The sequence below is a fragment of the Sminthopsis crassicaudata genome, chromosome 3, assembly GCF_048593235.1.
Source record: "Sminthopsis crassicaudata isolate SCR6 chromosome 3, ASM4859323v1, whole genome shotgun sequence".
In the NCBI taxonomy this organism is placed as follows: domain Eukaryota; kingdom Metazoa; phylum Chordata; class Mammalia; order Dasyuromorphia; family Dasyuridae; genus Sminthopsis; species Sminthopsis crassicaudata.
In genome coordinates, this window is record NC_133619.1 from 69,396,977 (window position 1) to 69,423,865 (window position 26,889).

The 26,889-nt window shown below is 34.9% G+C and overlaps 1 pseudogene; it reads right to left on the reverse strand.

Moving 5' to 3' along the window:
- Positions 1–648: 648 nt before the first annotated feature.
- On the reverse strand, positions 649–26,889 carry LOC141561878 (phosphoribosyl pyrophosphate synthase-associated protein 1-like; annotated as a pseudogene).

Below are 26,889 nucleotides of genomic sequence, written 5' to 3' on the forward strand. Positions count from 1 at the left end.
TATATATATATATACATACATACATATACATATATATGTGACTAGATTCATAGGCTAGACTGCTCAATCTTGATATCACTGTACTATTTCTCATCCCATGTATAAATTGCAATTAATACCATGAAATATCATATTCTTGCTATATTTATGCAGACTACTTAGTTCCTTTCTTAAGGAAACAGATACATGATTCATAAACACTATAGGTAAGTATTCCGTTCATAGAAGCAGTTTCAATGTAACAAATCCATTTTCTAAGAAACAAACCAATTAGTTGAGTTATGAAACCATCCCAGATAAGTCTTTGAAATAGATTCATTTTAAACATGAGATTTAATAGCTTTTAATAAAAAATAATTTGATTGGTAGGAGATCCTTTAGCCTAATGACTCATTCTTTTTTCATCATCTCTGTCACAATGCTTTTCCACGTGGCAAAAGAAAGTTTCTCATTTTAATTTCTCAATTTAATTTTCTTTTATTTCTCCACCATCTAAGAAACCTTCAGCATTCTCCTCCCCAAAGAAACATTTGATGTACTTAAAAAGGTCATTCCTTTTTTCCTCAAATGCCATAGAACGAAATCAAATCTAGGTTCGTGTGTGTGTGTGTGTGTGTGTGTGTGTGTGTATAAACGTACATGAATAATTTATAATAATTTATCTACAGTAATGTTTTTAAATAAGTGAGCCATGAGATTCCCCATTGTGGATTCTCCTCATTGCTTCTGAAAGAACCAAACTGATATCAACAATCTTTATCTTGGGATATTGCAGCTTCTATACTTCATGAGGAACAGTTTTAGTCCCCACCACTTCTTCAATGGATAATTCCTCGATGAGACTGGAGTGTCTGCAGACAAGATACCATGAGTGGCCATGACATCGATCTTGTAGGCACTCGCTCTTTGAGTATTTCAGCAACAGCAACAAAACTTTCCACATCATCAGTGATGTCTTCCACTATGATGGTTATCTGCCCTCCAAGATCTCCCACTATAGTGATTGGTGGTTTTTCTTTGGCCATCATCAAAGGCAACTTGAGACCAGAGATATTTTTGACCATTGGAGGACGACATCCATCATCCATGTCAAACTCTGTACCCTGAGCTTCTCCATGTAATACATCTAAACCCAAGTGAAGTCTCTCAGCATATGATTGGGCCCTTTCTGCAGCTTCAAGAGACTTGGCTACAGTGACTGTATTTCTATGATTTGGAATTTCTTCTTGGATATACTGAAGTAGGAAAGGAGATGCTCTAAGATGCTCCATGGGAAAGCTGAAAAAGCCTTGTATTTATTTCCTTCCGATGGAGCTCCGTAGGGATAATGTGTTAAACCTTCTTTGCCTAATATAGATCCTAGGAATTTGACACAATGGAACCTCTCCTCCTCATTTTGCTTTGTTTGCTATAGGGAAAGTAAGGGATGACTTTAATAATATTTTTGACACAGGCAGTCTTCAGTACATAGCCATGATTGATAACTCTATAACAGCCATGTTCACATCTCTTGGTATTGTCTGTAGAATGAAAATATCTTGACCTTGAACAGATTCTTTTATTTCAACTCTTGTTATTCCATTTGTCTCCTGCTATACAATAGACTTTCCCAACTTAGCATCAAGATCCTTGGGGATGAGCTTGGCTAACTTGGTATAGGAAGCCATAGAATTGGTCATGTTTCTATTTGGAAAGATGGCGGGTCAGGCTGGAAAGATATGAAAGATCGAGGATATGGACAGTGAGGGCAGCAGCAGTAGCTTCTTGAGCATCCAATGACCAGCGCTGGCTGTGTGGGGAGGTGGGAAGAATGACATGCATCTAAATTATTTCTTTTCTTTTTTTTTTTAAAGGTTTTTTTGTTTTCAAAACATATGCACAGATAATTTTTTTTAACATTGACCCTTACATAGCCTTGTGTTTCAGATTTTCACTTCTTTCCCTTACCCACTCCCCAGATGGCAAGCAATCCCATATATGTTATACAAGTTAAAATATATATTAAATCTAATATGTGTAAACATATTTATACAATTCTCTTGCTGCACAAGAAAAATCAGATCAAAAAGGGGAGAAAAAATGAATAAGAAAATAAAATGTAAGTGAACAACATCAAAAAGAGTGAAAATGCTATGTTGTGATCCACACTGAGTCCCCACACTCCTCTCTCTGGGTGTAGATGGCTCTCTTCATTTCAAGAAATTGGAAACGGCCTCAATCATCTCATTGATGGAAAAAGTCACATCCATCAGAATTGATCATCGAATAATTTTGTTGACATGTATAATGATCTCCTGGTTCGGCTCACTTCACTTAGCATCAGTTCATGTAAGTCTCTCCAGACCTCTCTGAAATCATCCTGCTTATTATTTCTTATAGAACAACAATATTACATGACATTCATATGCTGTAACTTAATCAGCCACTGATGAACATCCACTCAATTTCCAGTTTCTTGCCACTACTAAAAGGGCTGCCACAAACATTTTTGCACATGTGGGTCCTTTTCCTTCCTTTAAGATCTCTTTGAGATATAATCCTAGTAGAAACAGTGTTGGATCAAAGATATGCACAGTTTGATAATTTTTTGAGCAGAGTTCCAAATCTGTATCTAAATTCTTAAAGGAGAAAATTAAATCAAGAGATAAAGAGCATTACAAAATGGAAAATAGATGAGTTTGGTATATTAAATAAAAAAGTTTTTGCATAAAGAAAATGAAGCCAATGTAAGAAGGAAAGCAGAAAGCTGGGAAATAATATTTAGAACACATATCTCTGATAAAGGCTTCCTTTTTCAAACATATAAAGAACTAAATCAAGAACATCCACTCAATTTCCAGTTTCTTGCCACTACTAAAAGGGCTGCCACAAACATTTTTGCACATGTGGGTCTTTTCCTTCCTTTAAGATCTCTTTGAGATATAATCCTAGTAGAAACAGTGTTGGATCAAAGATATGTACAGTTTGATAACTTTTTGAGCAGAGTTCCAAATCTGTATCTAAATTCTTAAAGGAGAAAAAGTAAGTCAAGAGATAAAGAGCATTACAAAATGGAAAATAGATGAGTTTGGTATATTAAATAAAAAAGTTTTTGCACAAAGAAAATTAATGCAGCCAATGTAAGAAGGAAAGCAGAAAGCTGGGAAATAATATTTAGAACACATATCTCTGATAAAGGCTTCCTTTTTCAAACATATAAAGAACTAAATCAAATTTGTAAGAATACAAGCCATACCCCAATTGATAAATGCTCAAAGGATATGAGCAGTCAAATTTCAGATGAAGAAATCAAAGTATATATAGGCAGATTGTAATATTCTCTAAAATGTAATGTTTTCTGGGAGCAGCCTTTGTTGTGCAGCCAGGGATTAAAGTCCAAACCCTTTATTGTCTCCTTCAAAGTCTTGTTTCCTTCACTTGGGGCTCAGCTAGTTTTCCTGGAGGCCTATCTCTCTCCTTGGATCTGAGAGGCCTGCCTTCTCTGGCTTCTGAATCTCCTGGATTTCCAAGGGTTTGTGCTTCAGCCTCTAACCACTACAAAGGTGGATGATGGAATGAATCTGTCTCAGCCTCTGAGAGCTTCTACTATGCTTGTCCTTTCTGGCCCTGAGAGCTCCTCCTTATGTGTTCCACACTGAGCATACACCAATCATTATATCACTAGGAAACCATTATTTGTTGTACGATTAAATCAATGCTAAACTAGACTTAACCACTGTCTCCTCAATTCCACTTAGCACCTTGTTTCAAGTTTTGGCCCATGATAGCATATGAAGAAAGGATTTCAATCATTTTTTTTTTTTTTTTTTTTTGCTGAGATAATTAGAATTAAGACTTGCCCAGGGTTACACAGCTAGGAAGTGTTAAGTGTGTGAGACCAGATTTGAATTCAGGTTCTCTTGACTTCAGGACTGGTGTTCTTATCCACTATGCCACCTAGCTGCCCCTAAATCACTTTTGATTAGAGAAATGCAAATAAAAACAACTCAGAGGTACCCTGGATACCTATCAAATTGACTAATATAAAAAAATTATAAATGTTGGAGATATGTGGGAAAATTGGGACATTAATGCATTGTTGGTGGAGTTGTGAAATGATCTACCCATTTTGGAGAGAAGTTTGGAACTGTTCCTAAAGGGCAACCAAACTGCTTACCCTTTGCTCTAGCAATATTACTACTAGGTCTATATCCCTAAAGAGATCACAAAAAAAGGAAAAAGGACTTACTGAACAAAAATGTTGGTAACAAACTTTTTTTGTTGTGGCAAAATATTGGAAATTGAGGAAATATCCATCAATAAGGGAATGGCTGAATAAGTTGTGGTATATGAATATAACAGAATACTCCTGTGTGATAATAAATGATAAGTAGACAGATTTCCGAAAAAGCTGGAAATTAATGTAAAGTGAATTGATCAGAATCAAGAAAACATTATACACAGTATAAACAGCATTGTATGATGACCTACTATGAATGACTCAGCCTTTTTCAAAGAAGTCAAAGGACTCACAAAGGAAAATGGGATACACATCCAGATAAAGAATGATGGACTCAATGCATATCAAAGCATGCTTTATTCTTTTTTTTTTTTAAATCTATTTCCTTCACAACTATAACTAATATGGAAATATGTTTACATGCATAAACTATATCAAATTACCTACTATTTTAGGAAAAAGAGAGCGGAGAAGAAGGAAAGAAAAATTTGGAATTCAAATCTTATAAAATTAATGCTAAAAATTGTTTTGACGTGTAATTGGAAAAATGAAAAAAATTAAATATTTTTTAAAAGTTTAAATGAGAAAGAGTTTTGTTGTTTTTCTTTCTTAAGGGAAGAATGGACAAGTAATAGAGCCTAAATCAAGTGTGTCTGTCTCTGTATATGGGGGGGGGAGGTACTTTTTTTTTTGGGAGGGCTGTCCAGACCACAGTTTAAGAAATCATTTGCTAAGCCAATCAAAGCAATGATGAGTTGAAAGCTAGGTATAGCAAGCTCTCATTGCTTTAGTTCTATAGGTTAATAATTTTGAATGACACATGAATGATGTTATAAATATCCAAATGGCCCTTGGAAGAAAAAAAGTTTTAAAAGTTATTAAGGTACACTTTCTCCCTGTTTCAGTAATAAAATATCTGTGGGAGGGAAATGGTATCCTCCTTTTAAGACATAATTGCATAAATAAGGCCTCACAAAGATCCAAAAAGCTGCATTAAGGAGTTTTAATGACTAAAAACAGCACTAAGGTTTTGGGAATGTCCTGTATTATTGAAACTTGAATTGAAACCTGAATTACTGAAACAAGATAGAAACTTTTGGGATAGAATTTCCATGATACCTCATAACACTATCTAATACTTAACACAAAAAGTTTATATCTGTTAAGGATTGGAAAAGTATGTTACATACTCTAGAATGATTTATGTTTATGGCCTTAAACTTGTCTTATTCTTGATTCCATTTTAATTTTGCAAATCAAAGAAGTAGAAGGGACTCCTGTTCAGCTATAGATTGGACTAGATAGCTTTTGATGTCCTTAACTTTTTTATTTTTTTTATTTTTTTTGCTGAGGCAGTTTGTGGTTAAGTGACTTGTCCAGGGTCACACAGCTAGGAAGTATATGAGGCCAGATTTGAACTCAGGTCCTCCTGACTTCAAGGCTGGTGCTCTATCCACTGCGCCACCTAGCCACCCTTGTCCTTAACTTTGTAATTATATAATTTTGTGATTTTCAAAGCCAAAAGTTGGAACCAAACTTAGAATAACACAGAAAACAATAATAAGGGTGTACAAATAGTCAAGTGCAAAGTTTAGCCTTAAACTCAGGTTTCCTAACCTGCAGTTTGATAGTACTTTTAGTATCTGACTTTGCTTCTTTTTTAGTAGACATACAAGAGGAATTGTGGAAAAGGAGAAATAAAATTATACAATATGGGAATGGAAATTTTAAACAGCATAAGGGAAAATAATTCAAAACAAATATAATATAGTATTTATTATCTGTGAATAGATACTTCTGTAAAAAATGGACCTATTGATGAGGGCGATAGCTCCTTTGAAATTCCTTGTCTGATCTCCAACTTCCTTTGGGACTGATCTTTGATTACAAGATCTGGTCAAGCCAGTTTGGGCTGTACCCAGCCCCCACTGGATCTGAGCTGGCTTGGATTTTCTCAATCCCCAATTATCTGCTCAGGTTTCCCCAAAACAGTTTCTTCCTTATCTGAAAAGCCTGCCAAGAATCTGGCCTTCCAGGAATCAACCCAGGCTCCACCCATATGTCCCTTCAAGCAGATTAAAAGAGCCTGGGTGGAATCATCCCTTGGCAGAGAGTTGAAAGATGCCAGCAAACATGCTTTGCATCAGAGACCTTCTGTCCCACCGCTTTCGGTGTCTTCCTCTATCTAATGCTTTTTACTAACCTGACTTTAACCTTGCTTCCAAACCTTGCACTTGGTTCATACCAGCCTAGTACCCACCAAATGGCGTCCCCTTGCCAGGCAGCTTGGCCTTCCTGGAGGCCAAATGCCTGTCTATCCCTTTACTATCAATAAAGACTTTGTTTCCATACAGCATTGAGTAGCTAATTCATTTGCTACGGAACCCACCTGGTGGTTACTTTGGGAAGGAGAGAGATAATCAGACCCAGGAGGAAAGGAACTGAACTATCTCAGTTTAGAACCTCAGTTTACTCCTCATCACTATCATTGAAGTCTGATTTTGCTATCTTACAGAGAGAGTCTATGAATTCTTCCATACTATTTTAGATATGCTCATCTTTTTATTTTGTTTATAATTTTTCTAACCCCATTTAAAAAAAATGTACCTTTTACTTATTGTTTTGTTTTTCTCCTAATTCTGAAACTAACTACATATATATATATATACATATATATATATATATGTAACTATTTCAACATATTTCATTTCTTTTGTAATTCTATCTACATATTTTAAAATGTTATTCTGAAAAGGGATCTGATTTTCCGGATTGCCTATGGGCTCTACCACACATAAAAAGTAAAGAATCTTTGAGTTATATTATCTCTAAGATTCAATATAATAGTTGCAGTTGCAATTAAAATTGAAATCTTTAAATGCCAATTTATTTAATTCTTGGGATGTGAGGAGCAGGGAGGAATTAGAGTTTCTAGACAAGTAATATCTTTGGATTACAGAACCCCTGCTGTGATAACGCCCGACTCATCTGTAACTTATTGTCTTAGGAATTGCTTTTACCTGGGACTTCAAGAGGCTAAATAACTTGCCTATGGTCAGACAGTATGTGCCAGAGGCAAGACTTCAACCCAGACTCCAAGGCCCGCTATCCATCCTGCATCATAGACATGCTTCCCACCCCTTAAATTAACCAAACCCTGAAGTTGTAGTAGAATGTATTTCCATTTACTAGTGTACATGCAAGTATAATTAGGAATTGCCTTGCTATAAAAGATGCCTAGAACTGTTAAACAGAGAAAAAAACATCTTAGAATTTTGTGAGCTGATGAAAAGCCCTTGAGTCTGTTCACACCCACTCACTCAGGACGTCTGGGATGCCTGGCAGTTGTTGGGCACCTCTATAACTCTGCTTAGGCCTTGTAAATCTAGGCTAAGTAGCCCTGGGTAATCCTGCTTAGTCTCTCCTCTCTTTGTTCCCAAAGATGCTCCCAGCTGACAACCCTGCCAGGAAATGTCACTTTAATTGCCAGCACTGCAGGAGTCAGATGGCTCTGCTGCCAGATAGAAACAACAGTGACATTACCTCCATCCCCAAAGTGGTTATTATTTACAGTGTCCTGCGAACATATGTGAGAGGAAAGAGCTGCATTGAGAAAAGTCTTCAGAAAAGACTGCCGCCCATCAATGCACCTAAAGATATAATCCATCATTGTACCTAAAGAAATCATCACTGGAGCAAGACAAGCTGAAGTAACTCATGGACTGCTGACCCTATGCTGATGGAAAGATTCATGATGGCATTATGAGCTCATCAAAACTCTTTCATTCACTGTCCATCCAAAGGTTTTTCAGTTAAAATAATCCCTCTAAACAATAGAAATTTGTTTTGCTCATTTTAAATAGCAGTTGAATGACAAATTTCTACTAACCCAGGCCATCAGATTATTTTTGATGCTGGGACTGATAGTGTCTTTATGTTTCCTGCCAGAGTGGAAGAGAGAGACAGAGGCATGTGAAATGCTAGGAAAACTACATTCATATAATAGCTCCTAGTAGCAGAATCCCATCCAAAGGAGCAAAGGCCCCAGACTGATGGTTCTAGAGAAAAGACTATTATTAATTCTTGGTAGCTCTTAAGGGAGAAGGCCTAGAATCTCTGGTTTTATTTATTTATATGCCCTTTGACACTTAGAATGGAATTTGCACAAATCCTGATTCCCCAGCTCCAAGTGCTCTTTCCCTCCAAAACTGTGTTTATTCTATGTATGAATATGTTGGTTCTTCTAGTAGAACATAAGCTTCTAAGGGTAGGACTGCTTCATGATTGTATCTCTAGCTAGAGCCCTGGTACTTCCTTAATATTTAATACATGTGCTTCTTCATTGATAAATTTGTTTAAGCAACGAGAGCTTATCATATTCCTCCTAGAAACCTCTCCTAAAAGTCCCTTTTATAGAAACAGAATGCAAGGGGAAGTCAATACTTTATTTTATTTATCTTCTGAATGAACAGAGCCAATTGGAACAGGTGGTATAATAAAAGGAGTGCCTAAATAGTGTAATTATTAAAAAAAAAAAAAAAGCTTGGCATAAAAAAGTTATAAAAATGGATTTGTTTTCTTTCTTTGTGGAGGTGGGGGATCTAGGTGTGGAATATTGCAGATGGCATATAATTATTGTTAGACTCTATTGCATTGCTAATTGTTATCATTAAATTTCTTTTGTTCTCATTTTGAAAGGGTTTGTTTTGGGTTTTTTGGGTTTTTTTGTTTTGTTTTGTTTTCTCATTTATCACAAGGAATGGCTCATTGGATAGGGGAAGGAAGACAGATACACTCAGAAACGAAGAAGATGTAAAAAAAAATTGATTTTTTTAAGGCATGCTGAAACTGAGATTTGAACCTACTTATTATTAGGTATCCCTTACTTTATGGAAGCAATACATCAAGCTATAAAGCTAACTGTAAATTGAATTTTATTTACTAAATAATTTTCATCTTCAAATCAAATCACACCTTTTTATCAGGAAAATAAGAATCAATTAAAATTTTTGGCGATGTAAACAGTTTCCAGTGTGAAAACGTTAGAACAATTTAACAAAGCAATATTGCTTTGTTAGAAATTTATTGCTTACAAAGTGTTTGAAAATGCTTTAATTTTTCTATTTTGGTAGCTATGACTAGTTCAAGTCCTTATTTTGTCATATTCCACATGCATCTACAATTACCTCAGGGTAAAGAAACTTTTCCCAAAAATTTCCCCAAAATTAATTTTAATTCACTTGAATTTTCAAAATATTTTTTAAAAATTTTTTGCTTTATTCATTTTTATGTCTATGATACCAACTAAATCATAAGATCTCACAACTATAAGATTAGACTTTTCAAGAGCAAAAATATATTTCTTTTTTTCCTTAATTTTTTTTGTTGTTGTTGGTAGTTTTGTTAAAGTAGTCACTGAGAAATTGTGTTCATATGAACACAGACCATTGTTATTACTCATATTGGAGAGCACATTTAATAATATTATAGATTATAAATAATAAATCACTACTCAAATCATTGTTAATTGAAGTGGACCAGCCACAAAATAAATCAGCAGCATGTCAGGACTACATGCATTTTATTTCAAGCTGACACATTTTTACTTTGGATACAACCTTCAGTTTTGTGTTGTGAAATTATCTCTTTACCCCAGAAAAGAATTTCCTTACTTCCTGACCCATCTCTGCCACCATCTTTATTTTGGTGGTTTGATATTTTCCTTCATCTTTATACAATTGTTTATTCTGCTAGTGCTAGTGAAACCAATAAAAACATTTGACATTGAATCTAACTTGTAAAAAATGTTATGTAAACTCACTAATTATGTCAAACAAGTCATGACAGCTTAGCAAACAAAACTACTCTGAAGAAACAACTTTAATCTGATCTTCTGATCACAATCCAAAGACTGAAAATTTTCCAAAGGAATTTTTATCTCATCAATATGGAGTTCCTCCTCAACAATTCAGATCGCAGTTCATCCATCCCATACTTCTTTTGTGATTCTGGTTCAATCAATCAATCTATCACTAAGCATACATTAAAAACTCTACTATAGATACATGGTGCAGTGGAAAGAGTTTAAGGACTTACTGTGTGTCTTTGGGTAAGTAATATAATCTTTCCAGGAAAGAAGGGTTTAGAATGAACTCTGAGGATCATTGCAACTGTTTGACCAGGCTCATTCTAGGAAATGGGGATAGACAAAAATAAAACATTTCCTGTCTTCACAGAATTTATTTTCTGTAGGGGAGACAGTATGTAGATATATAAACATATATAAAATACTAAAAAATACTAGAAATTTTGCATATGGTGGAAGATAGGCACTACTAGATGAGAAGATGAGGAAAGCCCTCAATGTTAAAGATAATGATTGAGCTGAGGTTTGAAGTAGGGATTCTAAGAGGCAGAAGTCATTGTATAAGTATTCTTCATAGGATCTCTTTGAGGTGATGATCAGTGAATTTTCTCTATTTCTGTTTCAACTTTCCCCTCTTGTTCTAACACTTCTGTACAATTTAATTTTTTCTTGTATTGTTTTATCAAAAAAAATGTTAATCACACCTTTTAAGTAATCCAATTATTCTCTTGTTTTCTTTTCTTGATCTGTTCTCCAGATTTGTTGCTTTTCTTATGAGATATCTCATATTGCCTTTTATTTTTTCATTCTTTAATTTTGTTTTATTATTTCTTTGTTCTTATAATTTCACTAACTTTCCCTTACCCAATTCTAGTTTTCAGAGTCATTTTATTCCTTAAAGTTTGCATCTCCTTTTCTAGTCACTTGACTTTCTTTTTATAACTTCTTGCTATTCTTGGATTATTCTTATTAATTTTTTCAATCTCTTTCATTTGATTTTTAAAATCTTTTTTGAGTACTTCTACAAATTCTTTATGGGCAGGTGACCATTTGACATTACTTTTTGGGGTAGGAAAGACTTTTTCTTACTTCAGTATCCTCCTCTGAAGATGAAACCCAGCCTTCCCTATTCCCACAGTAACTTTCTATAATTTGGCTCTTTCTCTTTTGCTGGCTTACTTTTTTTTTGTTTTGTTTTGTTTTGTTTTGTTTTTTGTTTTGTTTTGTTTTGTATTGTTTTGTTTTGTTTTTAATAAGAGCTTATTAGTTTAATAACCACTAGTCCTGGGGTGTTGGGGATGGTACAAAATTCTTTTTGTGACACAGATATGATACTGATACCTAAACCAGGTAGGGTGAAAACAGAGAAAGAAAATTATAGGTCAATTTCCCTAATGAATATTGTTGCAAAAATCTTAAATAAAATATTAGCAAAATGATTACAGAAAGTCATCCCTAGGACAATACACCTTGACCAAGTAGGATTTATACCAGAAATGCAGGGCTGGTTCAATATTAGGAAAAGTATTAGCATTATTGACTATATCAATAAACAAAGTAACAAAAATCATATGATTATATGATGTAGAAATAGATGTAGAAAAAGTCTTTGACAAAATCTAACACTCATTCTCATTCCTATTAAAAACACTAAAGAATATAGGAATAGAGTTTTCCTTAAAATGATCAGTAGCATCTATTTAAAACCATCAGCAAGTATCATATGTAATGAGAATAAACTAAAACCATTCCTAATTGGATCAAAGGTGAAACAAGGTTGACCACTATCACCATTACTAGCCAATATTGTATTCAAAAGGTTAGCTTTGGCAATAAGAGAAGAAAAAGAGATTAAAGGAATTAGAGTAGGTAAGGAGGAAACCAAATTATCATTCTTTGCAGATGATATAATGGTATACTTAGAGAATTGTAGAGAATCAACTAAAAAAACTACTAGAAACAATTCACTAGAAACTGAATCATAGTTGCAGGATTCAAAACAAGTCCACATAAGTTGTCAACATTTTTATATATTACCAACAAAATCCAACAGCAAGAAAGAGAAACTCCATTTAAAATAATTGGAGATAATATAAAATATTTGGGAGTCTACCTGCCTAGGCAAAGCCAGGCATATGAACACTATTATAAAAACAATTTTCACACAAATAAAGTCATATCTAATCAACTGGAAAAATATCAAGTGCTCATGGATAAGTTGAGTTAATACAATAAAAATGACAATACTACCCAAATTAATCTACTTATTCAGTGCCATACCAATCAAACTCCCAATAAATTATTTTACAGAACTAGAAAAAATAATAACAAAGTTCATCTGGAAAAACAAAATGTCAAGAATTTCGAGGGAATTAAAGAAAAAAATGCAAAAGGAGGTAGCCTAGTTGTACTAGATCTAAAAGTATATTATAAAACATCGGTCATCACTGGTACTGGCTAAGAAATAGAGTAGTTGATCATTGGTATGTTGGGTTCACAGGACAAAATACTCAATGATTAAAGAAATTGAGTGTTTGACAAACCCAAAGACTCCAGCTTTTGGAATAAGAACTCACTGTTGACAAAAACTTCTGGGAAGATTGGAAAGGAGTATGGCAGAAACTAGGTATTGACCCACACCTAACATCCTATATCAAGATAAGGTCGAAATGGGTGCATGATTTCCACATAATAATTGATATTATAAGCAAATTAGAAGAACAAAGGATAGTTTACCTTTCGAGAAGGAAGGAATTTGTGGCCAAAGAAGAACTGGAATGCATTATTGAATACAAAATAAATCATTTTGATTATATTAAATTTAAAAAAATCTGTACAAACAAAACCAATGCAGACAAAATTAGAAGGGAAACAATAAACTGGCGAAAATTTTACATTCAAGAGCTGAAAAAGGCCTCCTTTCTCAAATATATAGAGAATAGACTCAAATTTATAATAGTTCAAGCCATTCTCCAATTGATAAATAATCAAAGTATATGAACAGACAATTTTTAGATAAAGAAATTGAAACTATTTCTAGTCATAGAAAAGGTGCTATAAATCATTATCGATAAGAGAAATGCAAATTAAAACAACTCTGAGGTACTACTACACACATTTCAGATTGCTTAAGATGACAGCAGAAGATAATGATGAATGTTGGAGGGGATGTGGGAAAACTGGGACACTAATACAATGTTGGTGGAACTGTGAATTGATCCAACCATTCAGGAGAGAAATTTGGAACTATGCTCAAAAAGTTATCAAACTGTGCATACTCTTTGATCCAGCAATGTTTCTACGGGCTTATATCCTAAAGAGATCTTAAAGGAGGGAAAGGGACCCAAATGTAGCAGCCCTTTTTGTAGTGGCAAGAAACTGGAAACTGAATGGATGCCCATTAGTTGGAGAATGGTTGAATAAATTATGGTATATGAATGCTATGGAATACTATTCTGTAAGAAATGACCATCAGGATGATTTCAGAGAGGTATGTAGAGACTTACACAAAATGAGCAGAACCTTAAGATCATCATACATGACAACAAGAAGATTATATGAAGATCAGTTCTGATGAACCTGGTTCTTTTCATCAATGAGATGATTCAAACCAGTTCTAATGATCTTTGATGAAGAGAGTCATCTACCCCAGAGAGAGGACTATGGGTACTGAGTGTGGATCATAACAGAATTTTCACTTTTTGTTGTTTGCTTGCATTTTAATTTTGCTTCTCTTTCAAAAAAATTTTTTTGTACTGGTTTGATTTGATTTTTCTTGTATGTCACAATAATAGCATAAATATGTATGTATATGTTGGATTTAACAAATATTTCTACCATGTTTAACATGTATTGGACTACTTGCCATCTAGGGGAAAGTTTTCAGGAAGGGGAGGAAAATCAGAATGCAAAGTTTTGCAAGGGCTAATGTTGAAGAATTGTCCACACATATGTTTTGAAAAATACAAAGCTTTAATATAGAAAAAAATAAATCTGTTCCTGGAGATTTTTTCTTTGGGAGTTCATATATGCCTTATTTAATTTGTTTTTCAAAATTGGGGTTATTTGCACAATTTGTTTATTTTTCTCTTAATCTGGGCAATTTATGTTTTTTGTAAATATTCAACATTTCATTTTGGATTGTCAGATTTGTGGCATACAGTTGAATAAAATGGCTCTTAATTATTGCTTTATAAAAGAAATTGAAACCATTTCTAATCATATGAAAAGGTGATTTAAATCATCATTAATCAAAGAAATGCAAATTAAAACAATTCTGAGGTACCATTACATACCTCTCAGATTGGCTAAGATGACAGGAAAAGACAGGACAGATATTGAAGGGAATGTGGGAAAACTCAGACATTAATACATTGTTGGTGGAATTGTGAACTGATTCAACCATTCTGGAGAGCAATTTGGAACTAGGTCCAAAAAGTAGTAGATGGGGAGAAGGGAGGTAAAAATTTAGAACACAAGATTTTGCAAGGGTGAATGTTGAAAATTATCCAGGCATCTATTTTGAAAATTAAAAAAAGAACTTTAATAATAATTTAAAAAGAATACCAATTTGGAGGCTCTTCCCCTAGTGAAGACAGACAGGGAAAAGTAATGAGGACCTGAATGAGAGTGACTGATCTAAGAATATATAGAGGGGATAAGATACAAGAAATGTTGCAGCATTAGAATTGACAAGACATAGCATTGCCTATTGCATATGCAGGGCAAGGAAGAATAAGGAGCAAGCAATCACTCTCAAAGTTGTGAACCTACATGTCTGGGAGGATAGAGCACCTTGAAGTAATAGGCAAATCCAAGAGAGAAATATTCTCATAAACTCACCGCATAGGAGCCACCTAACCTGCAGAGAAGCTTTCCATATTCAACAAGACATTGGCAATATTTTTTAGCAAATTCATAGGATGACTCAAGATAGCCAATTAATCTAGAGCAAGGATTCTTAAGAGTGTGTGTGTGTGTGTGTGTGTGTTTGTGTGTGTGTGTGTGTATTGGATCCCTTTTGGGAGTCTAGTAAAACCAATGGACCCTTTCTCAGAATAATAAAATTAAATGCACAGGACAAAAGTCAGTGAAGATAAAAAAAATTATTTTTTCCAACTAAGTTTACAAACTCAGCAAAATCTGTCCTTTAGGGATTTGTAGACTCCATTTTAAAATGTCTCCAAATAGAGACTTTGACCTAGATCTTATTTAAAAGTAATGACATTTTTAGTTGAAAAAGATATATCAGTTGAATTCATTTCCACACCAAAAATAGATTAAATCACAGGTATATTTTTTTTCTACTTTAGATGAAGTCTTTCCTCATGGATTCATATGAGAGATTCTACAGAAGCATTTGAAAAAGTGATTTTTGAAAGGAAAATTATAAGTTAAATATGAAATCAATGAAGGGACTAAAAGTAAAAGATTAATCATAATCCAAGTCTAAGTATAAAGATGTTGATTTTTCTCATGCAGTTAAAGGGGAAAATACATATGTATTGATAAATATTCATAAGCTAGAGTTTAATACAAAATTAAGAAGAATTAAAAGCCTAACTGAAATTGGGGAATTTTCAGAAAATAGTTCAGAATTTTAAGGACGGTAAAAACTATCTAGAACCTTTGAGGCCTAAATCATACTGCACAATCTGTTTTTCCATATTCCTGAGCACTCTTCACATATAAAAATCTTTATTTTAAATATTTTACTGAAAAATTTGGTAAAATGTTTGCCTTCATGTTTTCTTACACTGAAGATACAAAATATAACTTCACCTTTTCTTAATAACTCTAATAGTCATTATGAATTGTGATTGTTATATTATTTATTTGTTCGGATGCAGGCTATGCTCAAATTTCATTGATGTCTGCATGATCATAATAATAGGTTCCAAAATGCTTTTCTTTTTGAGTCCTCCTCTCTGACTTTTGTAGTTCTATTTCTTTTCCCTTGCTGTCAGATCTTACTGTATCAAGTAAGTCTTCTTTAAATATCCTTTATTAGTTTTAATTTATTGTGGACTTAGGAACTAAGATAACTAAACTTGATCCAGTTTTATAGATACTAAGAGTAAACAGATATGGAGAAAAGTTTTGGTGGGCTTTCCTACAGTTAAAAGATATAAATTTCAGTGTATGAAATCTGTGACATTTTGGTCACTCAGAGATTTTCTTTGTTGTTTAATTCTTGTTTCTAAATTTATTCCAAACAAGTAGGTAAGGTTGTTAAATATTTAGGAATTATTGACAGAGTACTGACATCAACACCAGTAAAATTTTCTCAAATTAATAATATCTTAAAACTCTCTTACTAGTATGTTAGCCAAAAGATGCCTTGATTTTATTATAAAATATTTCCTGAATTTTGAAAGAAGTCACTCATTCTTTTCCCATTCTTTGTATGTAAATTCATGTCAGATACAAAAGGGTACTAGATTTTATATTTTGTTATATACATGAGGATCTACACAAAAGAATCAATGAGAGAAAAAAGAAAAAAATCACAAGATAAAAAGGATTGAGTGGGTTGTGATAGGCATTGATTAAGAAAATACACAAATTAATGAGTTGACTGTGTATATGGAAATGTTCTTTTTTTGGTCTTTTTAAATTTAAATTTAAAAATGAATACAATTTTAAAAACCCAAATTAATGAGGTGCAGATTCATGGACATATTGGTATAGTGAAGAAATATGCTTTCTATTAGGGAGAATGACTTTTGATGGGATTTAAAATTTTAGAATCACAGAATTCTTAGTGATGAAAGACATTGCATGATTTGACCATAGTCACATAGTTAATTAGTGATAAAAACTAGTACTAGAAACCAAGTCTTGTGGTAATTAGAAATATGGTGATCAAAGAGTACATAAATGAGAAGCTGTTTCTTCTTGTAGTAGTTTATTTCCTGGATATTTGTTTAATAAAAAGCAAATCACAGATTGTCAGAGTTGGAAGTAACCTCAGGGGCCATCTAGTTCAACCTGTACTTGAATTAAAATCTTCTCTATAATACAGCAGGCATGTTATCCAGAACCCTACACCCTTCAATATAAAATCCAATTTTTTATTTTCTTTTCTTTTACCAAGATAGCCCATTTCACTTTTGGACAGTTCCAGTTGTTTGAAACTTCCTGATAAATAAAAAAAAATTATTATGTGCTTTCCCCTCATCCATTGCTCTAGTTTCACTCCCTGTAGCCAAACAGAGCAAGTCCTTCACACTTGAGGACAGATATCATAGAACAGGAACTGGTTCTGTGATTTTGTTGGCTTAGAAAACTCTGAGAAATTCCTCCTATGAATTCAGGGCAACAAAATATTAATTTATCATCTCGGAGAATTCAGAGCACTGAAAGATTAAGTGATTTGCCCCCGGAATACATAAGGGACAGGACACCTATCATATCTCTCTACTGTCACCAGTATTTTTTTTCTTCTGGCTAAATCAATCATCAAATCAATTTATCAATTGATCTCTACCAGTAAATGGAATATATCAGGTAGCAGATTATTTAAAGGATTACTATCCCAAAGAAAGCTGCTTCATGACAAAAAGAATAGAAACAATTTGGACTTTAAAGTATTTTATGTGCATTTACAGGACCTAAAATCTTAGATACATAAAATTTTAGATGGAAGACTATTACAAATTAAGCATTTGTTATGTGCCAAGTGCTATGCTAAGCAATGTCAAAAGGGAAATAGTCTCTGTCATCAAGGAGCTTGATGGAAGAAGCATTTGCATATACAAATATAGAATACATACAAAATAAATGAGGGGTAGTTTTAGGATCCCTAGCTTGGTGGGAGGAGAGGGAGAAATGAAGAAAGACTTAAAGGTTAAAGGTGGGTTTGAGCTGAATCCTGAAGGAAATCAGGAATTCCAAAGAGCAGAGATGAGGAGGGAAGAAGCCAGGTTGTAATAAGCTTTAAATGCCAACCAGAGGAGTGTGTAGTTGGTCCCCAAGCTCCTTCGACTAATTAATCTCTCCAAAGCCCAGGTTTGTTTGTTTTTTTTTTTCTTCAATAAAATGAAGCTACTAACCTCAGAAACTTATGAAGAAGTAAAACACCAGTCTTTGGAAGAAATAATCTTCAATTCAGCTTTCTGGTGACTTCAGTAAAAGAATTGAGAAGTTCCTGATACATCACATATTGCTAAATTAGAATAGCTCTCCCAACACTAACATTCTAGGATGCCTCAATCTGACCCTGGGTTCTCCAAGGCAGAAGACAAGCTCAGGCAGGGTCTTCCAAAATTGGAAATTTTCAAGTATAACCTGGTAATGTTGTATGTGCAATGTTGAAAGAACAGCTCAGCTGTGTTCGGAGAAGGTCCTTACCAGAAGGTTGGTCACCTGTTGTCTGGAAAGAAATGCAAATTGGGATGCAGACACAGATCTTTTATCTAAGAACCCATGGGAAAGGCAGTAGTTGGATCTCTTTTCTCAGAGTCAGGAAGACCTAGATTCAAGGCTTCCTGGCTTTTCTGACCCTGGACAAGTCAATCTCCTCAAGGTTCCCACACAACTCTACAAGTTGAAGAAAAGATGCTAATCTTCATTGCTAGAGGAAGTTCCTCTTTGAGATCTTCCTGTAATGAAAAAATAACAGTTCTATTTTTTTAAACATCTAAAGGGGCATTTGTAAAAATATTGTAATACTAAGGTCAGCTGGGATCTCAGTTGAAATGGGATATTTTCCACTTATGCCAAAAAGTGGCATTTTCCATGAATCAAATTCTGACCTGTTAGAATTTCAATCTAAGAACACTTATTGACATCAGTACTATCAAAAAGTCTATAAAATACTCAGATCTTCATTTAGCATGTGATTATTAATTTGCTGAAGTGCTAAAATGTACCAAATAAATCTATCAGGTTATAACTAATATTTGAGTTCTTCTGAGTTCATATAATTTTATCTTTGGGTTAAAACAGCCTCAGAGCAGATGGAGACAACCTCCTGATTATTCAAATAGTCTCCAAAGAGCTATCACCGTTCAGGTTATCTTTCCTTGTTCCTATACAAGCTTACAACTGCTATTTCCAAACTACAATGTTCTTTGTTCCCATGTGAATACACTAAGCTTCTGGTATAACTTCTCAGAACAGAACAGATGTGTGCTGGGGGAGCTTTCATACACAAAATAGCTATTTAAAATTACATTATCCCTATTAATAATGCAAATCATAACAAAGGAAATGCTATTTCTAATCTGTTTTTTTTTTTTTTTTAAGTCAGTGCTGGAGGGCTTTTAAATCAAGGTCCAAAATGCCAGATCCGAAGGTGTTGAAATACTAAATGTGCTTATCAGTCTTCACTGGAGTGTCTCAGAATTTAGAGTTGGAATGGACCTCAACTACATTCTAGTCAAGCCCACTTGTTCTGTCGTGTTGGACTCTTCATGATAATGTACACAGTTTTCTTGGCAAAAATAATAAGTGGTTTGCCATTTCCTTCTCCAATGGCTTACAGACTTTCCCAGAGTCACATAATTAATGAGTGTCTGAGGCTGGATTTGAACTAATTTCTTCCTGACTTTAGACACAATGGTTTGCCCATAGAGCTAACTGTCGAACCCATCCCTGAAAAAAATACTCATCACAACATATTTGACAACTCCTCCTCCAGCCACTGCTGGACTTCCAACAAGGGGGAACCTGTCATATCTTAAGGCAATCCACCCCTCCCCATTCCACTGCTTAGCTTTCATTGTTAGAAAGTTTTCCTGCTATCAAGCCTAATAGTGCTTCTTGGATACCTCTTACTCTTTGCTCCTGGTTCTGTCCTCTGGGTCAAACAGGACGCAATAGCCTTTCAAATCTTGTTCCCCAAGTCTTATATTTAAACTATAAACATCCCCAGTTCCTTCAGCCAATGTACTCATGGTTGTGACGTAAAAAGAATAAAATATTATAGGATCTATGGAAAAAACAGGTTTGGTTTGTTGTGTTTATTTTTTCTGTGGGGGCATTCCTGAAAATGATAACCACTTTAATTTAGTTCTTAGTACTAATGATAAACCATGCTATCCATCCCATGAAAGAAATGTACTGGACAAATTGTACTTCTGGACATGACCAAAATGGTAATTTATTTGCTCAACTACACATATTTGTTACAAGGATTCTATTTTACTTCCTCACACCTTGGCAGAGAGGTATTACATAGATAAAACACACTTTTATTCATATGAAAAATTAAAATTTAAAAGTAAAGAGAAAAGATGTAAAATAGTGTTTAAAAAGATGAATCTTTATTTCAGAATGGAATTTATAATCATTAAAAGTGCTAACTTTTTTTTCCCAAATACTATTCTCTATTTTCTCCTCTTCTATTCAATTCTGGACCCAGGTTGCTGTCTTTCTCCAAAAGCCTATCCAAGGTACATATAAAGATGAGCCAGCTCCATGAATTAGCCATCCAACTTCCTATCAGTCTGGCAGTAGACATTCTTTATCTCTCTGCATTCCCCCCCTGTAAATAGTTAGGCCAAACTCTTTTAAGTAATTATGGCTCTCATTTAGGAGATTCTTCCATGTTCCAATATTTGATGCTATCAACCCAATGTCATCTCCAAACAGAAGCATTATCTGGAAGACCTTAACATTTATATAAAATCTATTTTCCATATGGACTCTACATTCTATACCTGCCAGTGGCAAATCCCTTTAGTGAGCCTCTCCTGATATCGGTATTGATACACTTTATCAGATATTGATAGTATATTGGCAAAGTTATCTTACTAATTGTATGGTAATTGTTCAGATATGTTAGTCACATCTGAATCTTCATGATCCTATTTGTGGTTTTCTTGGCAAAGCTACTAAGAGTGATTTGCCAATTCCTTCTCTAGCTCATTTTGCAGATGAGGAAAACTGGGTTAAGTGACTTGCATATATACATACACATATACACACATACATGCATATGCATCTATACATATATGTAGAAGAGAAGGTTTTCTATGTAAATATGTATTTATGTGTATCTCTACACACACTTTTCTAGTGTCAAGTAATACTTCTTCCATGAAAACTTCCTTGATTTTTTACTTTCTTCCCCTGGCAAAAAGTAGTCTTCTTCCTTAATTTCTCATCCTTCCCTATTTCATCTCCTGTCTGTACTTTTCACTATATATTTTATATTATAGCAATATGCCAAAATCTTCTTATCATACTATATTTTAAGCTTCTTGAGGGCAAAGATTTTTCATACTAGCCCTACCAGTGACTAAAATAGTTGCTGTTTAGTCATCTTTCAGGTGTGTCTGACTCTTAATGACCCCTTTTGGGGTTTTCTTGACAAAAATAATGGAAGAAACTCAGGTAAACAAGGTAAAGTGACTTACCCATGGTCACATAGCTAGTAAAAGCCTGAGGCTAGATTTGAACCCAAGAAGATGAGTCTTCCTGACTCCAGCCCTGGTCCTCTATCCACTGGGCTACCTGACTGCCTCAAGATAGAGAAGTACCCTACCCATAGTGGGCACTTAATAAAAAATTGCTGACTTGAAATTATCTGAACTCAGTTGCCTACATGATCCACTGTAGGACTGGTTTTCCTCACACATTTCACAAGTAGAGTCTTCGGAGTCCTTCCAAATCTCCAATTTCCTGATATCAGTTATGACAGAAAGAAATCTTTCCTAGTCATAGTTTGTCTAAGGCCTTTCTTCCTTGAATGTTACAATCCAAAACTGGTGTCCAAATGAGGAAATTTATAAGTTTCTGCATGTGAAATTTAAATAATTAATGTCTAACTAAGTGCTTTTCTACCTAAAATATTTCAGAAGATGATTACTATTTTATAAGGTTATTACAAAAACCTATTTCTTTACCACTGGTATTTCTGCAGCACAGCTACAAATCATGGAATTTGGTCATCTTAGAAGAATTAAAATTACAAATTACTGACAGAAAAATGGAAAAACAGGTAGCCTACACAAGACATTTCTGAATGTTCCCACTGATAACTTTGTACACAAAAAGTCAGATAAATTATATTATTTAGAATACAGTATGAATAGAAATGACATTGGGGCAATCACATACAACAATTGGATGAAAGAGTTAGAGCTGAAAGGTCATTTAAAGGTTATTCATTTAGTATTTTTAGTCAGATGAGGACACTGAAGTCCAGGGAGACTATCTTGCCCATGATCAATCAGGGTTAGGATTTGAACTGAAAGCCTATGATTTGTTGTTCAGCACTTTCCACTGGACTCTTAATAAGGCCTGTATTGGACAGAGTATCAGGCCCGGAATCAGGAAGACTCATTTCCCTGTGATCAATTGGGGCCTCGGACACTCACTAGTTGTGTCACCCCAGGCAAGTCACTCAACCCTTTTACTTCATTTCCTCATCTGTAAAATGAGCTGGAGAAAGGTAATGGCACACCACTCCATTATCTTTGCCAAGAAAACCCCAAATGGCATCCTGAAGAGTTAAATGCAACTGAAACACATTACCTAATGTAATAAGGATGAAAAACAATTTACAGACAACTAGAGTGTTTTTTACTTTCCCCTCTTTCTCACTTATATCCAATCAGCTACAGAACTGGGGGAAATTATATTGGGGAATACAGGGAAATCCTAAGTGTAAGCCCTACCTAATCTTTGTTATAAAAATGTCTCTGGAGTTTTATTTTAGATGAGGTAAAGCCGGAGAAAGAATTGAACCTTCTTGGAGTCAGACCCCAAGGATCAAACTTTAGTCTATATGATCCCAGACTGCCAAGGCTTGGGAGATAGGTAAATTTGGATACCAATCTCTGACACAACACTTAATAAAGCTTGTTGATGGATTTTTCTTGTTGACTTGTCCTAAAGTCTCTGACTACAAATGGAGCATCCATTTCCCCAAAATGCCTTTTCTCCATGAAACTCATTTGCTTCTTCACTGTTAGGTCATTAGCAATACCCCATGTCAGGAGCAGAAAAAAAGAGGCTCAAGCTTCTACTCTCCTACTAGATTCTCCTAGCACAGCTGACAGGAGCTAATTTAGTTCTGTCTGGCAAGTTCAAAGGAGAGAGCCCTTGGCTAATATCTGCACTTTAGGATACTGCCTGTGACATATGAAATGAAGTACCTACTGTACACAGTTCCAGGCACAGATCCCAAAGAACAATGGTTCCTTTTCCTGGAATTTACAAGTCTCCTCTCTGACCCACACAAATGATCAGGCTAAAACACAAATCTCCTACTCCATTCCTAAACACTGCGGGGTGGTGAATTCAATGCAGGTAATTACCAGAAGTGGGATTTGAATGGAGACCCTTTGACTCTAAATTAGTCACAACATACATGAAATTACATGATTTTTTAAATCAACTAATTTTTATTATAATTTTATAAGCATTCTTATCCACTTGAATCTGAGCACCCGAAATCCATAATTAGTGTTCAACTTTTTTAAAAAAATAAATACTCTGCATTTATATATGTATTTTACATTCACATCTTATTTGGTCCCTCTAAGAACCAGCCATGGTTGATTTTACTGATGTTATTATCACCATTTGACAAAAGCTATAGAAAACAGAATGAATAAATACAAACTCAGGATAATATAGTAAATTTATGATTAAAACATAATATCTTCAAATCCAGCCTTTTTGTCATTGAATATCATAGAATGTTGAGTAAAGCTTGAATGAACCTTAGAAATTATATACCGTGTTTCCCCGATAATAAGACACTGTCTTATTATTTTTTTGGGACTAAAAAACACCAGAGGGCTTATTTTCAGGGGAGGGCTTATTTTATCCTCCATCATGCCCCTTTTATCCTCCATCATGCCCATTTTAGCCTCCATCATGCCCCTTTTATCCTCCATCATGCCCATTTTAGCCTCCATCATGCCCCTTTTAGCCTCCATCATGCCCCCTGAGTGCTTATTTTATTCTCCATCGCTTACTGAACTTACCGAGTTTTTAGATGGTCCTGTCTCAGCTCTACTCCGCGGCGCTGCTCTCAGTAGCGCCAGCAAGCAAATCACCAGGGAAGAAGAGGATGACGCGCTCACTGCTGCAGCTCTGATTGGATGCAGCTCGGAGCGCGACGTGCGTTTCACCCGGGAGGGGAGGGCGGCACTGCTTACTGAAGGTACCGCTACGCAGCATATAGCGCAGGGGATCACCATGATGACCGTTTTCATAGTAAGTTCGATAGGGCTTATTTTCGGGGGAGGGCTTATTTTAGCGGAATATTAAAGAGTATGTGGGTGTCTTATTTTCAGGATAGGTCTTATTATCGGGGAAACACGGTACTATCTCTTCCTTTGATAAAGAATCCTAGTGAGGATGAGTGATTTGTCAAATATCAAACAGCTAGATAGTCCCAAAGATAAGGTTAGAATCTAGGATACATATTCCTAGAGGCAATGTAAGACCATTGTCCAAGGTAATGGGTACCACTTTGATGCAGTCCCTCATCACCTCACAAGTTTAGGACTGCTCTAGCCTGCTGGGAGTGGGGGGGGGATGTCTTTCTCAGGTCTTTTCCTAGTGTAACCCATTCAGCCACTGAAGTGATTTTCCTAAAATGCAAGTCTGATCATATCACATCCCTATTCAACAAACTGTTTCCAGGAACAATATTAAATGCTCTTTTTAGCATTCAAATCCCTTCATAACCTAAACCCTCCTCCATTTCCAGTTTTATTACACCTTATTCTTCAACATATTCTCATCAATCCAATAACCCTGGCCTCCTGGTTGTGACAAGACACTCTATCTCTTGGATAAGGGAATTTTCTCTGGCTGTTTCCCATGCCTGAAATTCTCTCTTCTCCGCTTCAACTACTGACCTCCTGGGCTTCCTTTAAGTCCTAACTAAAATCCCACATCTTATAGGAAATCTTCCCCAGTCCCTCTTAAATCCAGTGCCTTCCCTCTGTTAATAATTTTCTATTTATCTTTGCTTTGCATACAGCATGCTTGATTGCATGTTGTCTCCTCCATTAGACTGTAAGTTCCTTGAGGGCAAGAACATTTTGCCTCTTTTTATATCCCCAGTGCTTAATAGCATCCAGCACATAGAAGACAATTAATAAATGTTCTTTGAATTGAATTCCACAACTAGGCATATATCTTAAGGATATAAATGGCAAAAGAAAGGTTTCATATTTACCAAAAATTTTATAGAAGTACCATTTTGTAGTAGCAAAGAACTGGAAACAAAGTACATGCCCAATAGTTGGGGAATGGCTAAACAGATTAACATTACTAGGCTATAAAAAATGATTCATATCATTAATACATGAGAAATCTTCAGCAAATGAAAGGGAAAATGGCAGATAGTCATTGAGAAATGAACAACAGGAGATAGCAATAATTTTTTAAATAGAATTTTGAATGAGATGATTTTTAATATCATTTCCAGCTTTGGCATACAATTATTACCTCTGTATGAAAATGAAGTATGGAAATTAGTCCAATGTGAAAAAAACAATGATCAAGTAAAATATTAGAAGTCCATTTTATAGAAAATTAGAAGTTAGATCTCTAGGGAAAGCTCACATTAAGAGAGTTTTTCTTTTTTATTCTTCCTACCACTAGGTAGTAGTTGTACCACATGCTTGTAAAACCTTTAGTAACTAGATAAACCAAGACTATTAAGCATAATAAACTATTGTCTTAACTTTTCTATAAGATAACTCACCCAAAATGTTCAGATACCACTGTATTAGTTGTCATTAGAGAAGTCATTTTGCATTATTTGCATATGGGTAACTGGGCCCTTCTTAAATTTATAAGATAATGCCAGACTGAATTATTTCAAACAATAATTATATTTATTGCTTTCCCAAAATTCAACTGTACTGTTGATTTTTATTCATGTGTCTGGGCTTTTATTTTTTTTTATGGATTAGCAATAAGTTTGCAAAATAACTGGGTGCCATCTTTTGATTTTAGGAGAATCATGCTGAAGTTCACTTAGAAACCTTATAATCTCTTGCTTACAAATAAGTAACCTCTTTCCAGAAAATGATGCAGAAAAAAAAGGATACAAATCACAGAGGCTCATGGATTCATAGAGTTAGACCTGGCATGAATATTAGAAATTCACATTTTGCAGATGATGCCTAAGATTTGTTTCTGGGTTTTAGGGGAGTTTTTTTGAAACAATTGGGTTTAAGTGACTTGCCCAGGGTCACACAGCTAGGAAATGTTAAGTGTTTGAGACCAGATTTGAACTCCGGTCCTCCTGACTTCAGTGCTGGTGCTCTATCCACTGTATTCACCTAGCTGCCCTTGATGTCCAAAGTTAAGTGGCTTAGGGCTCACATTTCAGGTGAGATTCGAAACCAGCTCTCCCTTCCTTTAAGTCAAGTTCTCTGTTCAGGCTGCCACTTCTATAGGATTTTCTCTCTTTTTTTGATATGATCTTTCCCCACTCTCATTATTTTGACTGATTTTCAGATTAGAACTTCCCCTGTGTGTTCAGTTGGATCATAAACCCATGGAGGTTAAGAACCTGTGTTAGGATGGAGTTCCCTTCCCCAACACAGTTGGGAAAAAGCAATAATAATAGATCTTGATGAACCTGGCCCCAGGGTATGGGCAAAACCATACCAGAGGACCAGGGCGTGTTGGTGGACTTTGGCTGTGTGGCTGTAGCTCTGTGGTCACCTTCAGGTATAAAAGGTCCCATGCCCTTGAGATCAGGTTTTTCCTGGCTTGGTGAATGTTTGAAAACCACTTGAGTTGCCATATCCTGCCCTGCAGACTGAAGAATTTCAGAGGAAGAGGAAGATGACTGAGTCTTAAAAGCCAAGTGCCTCAT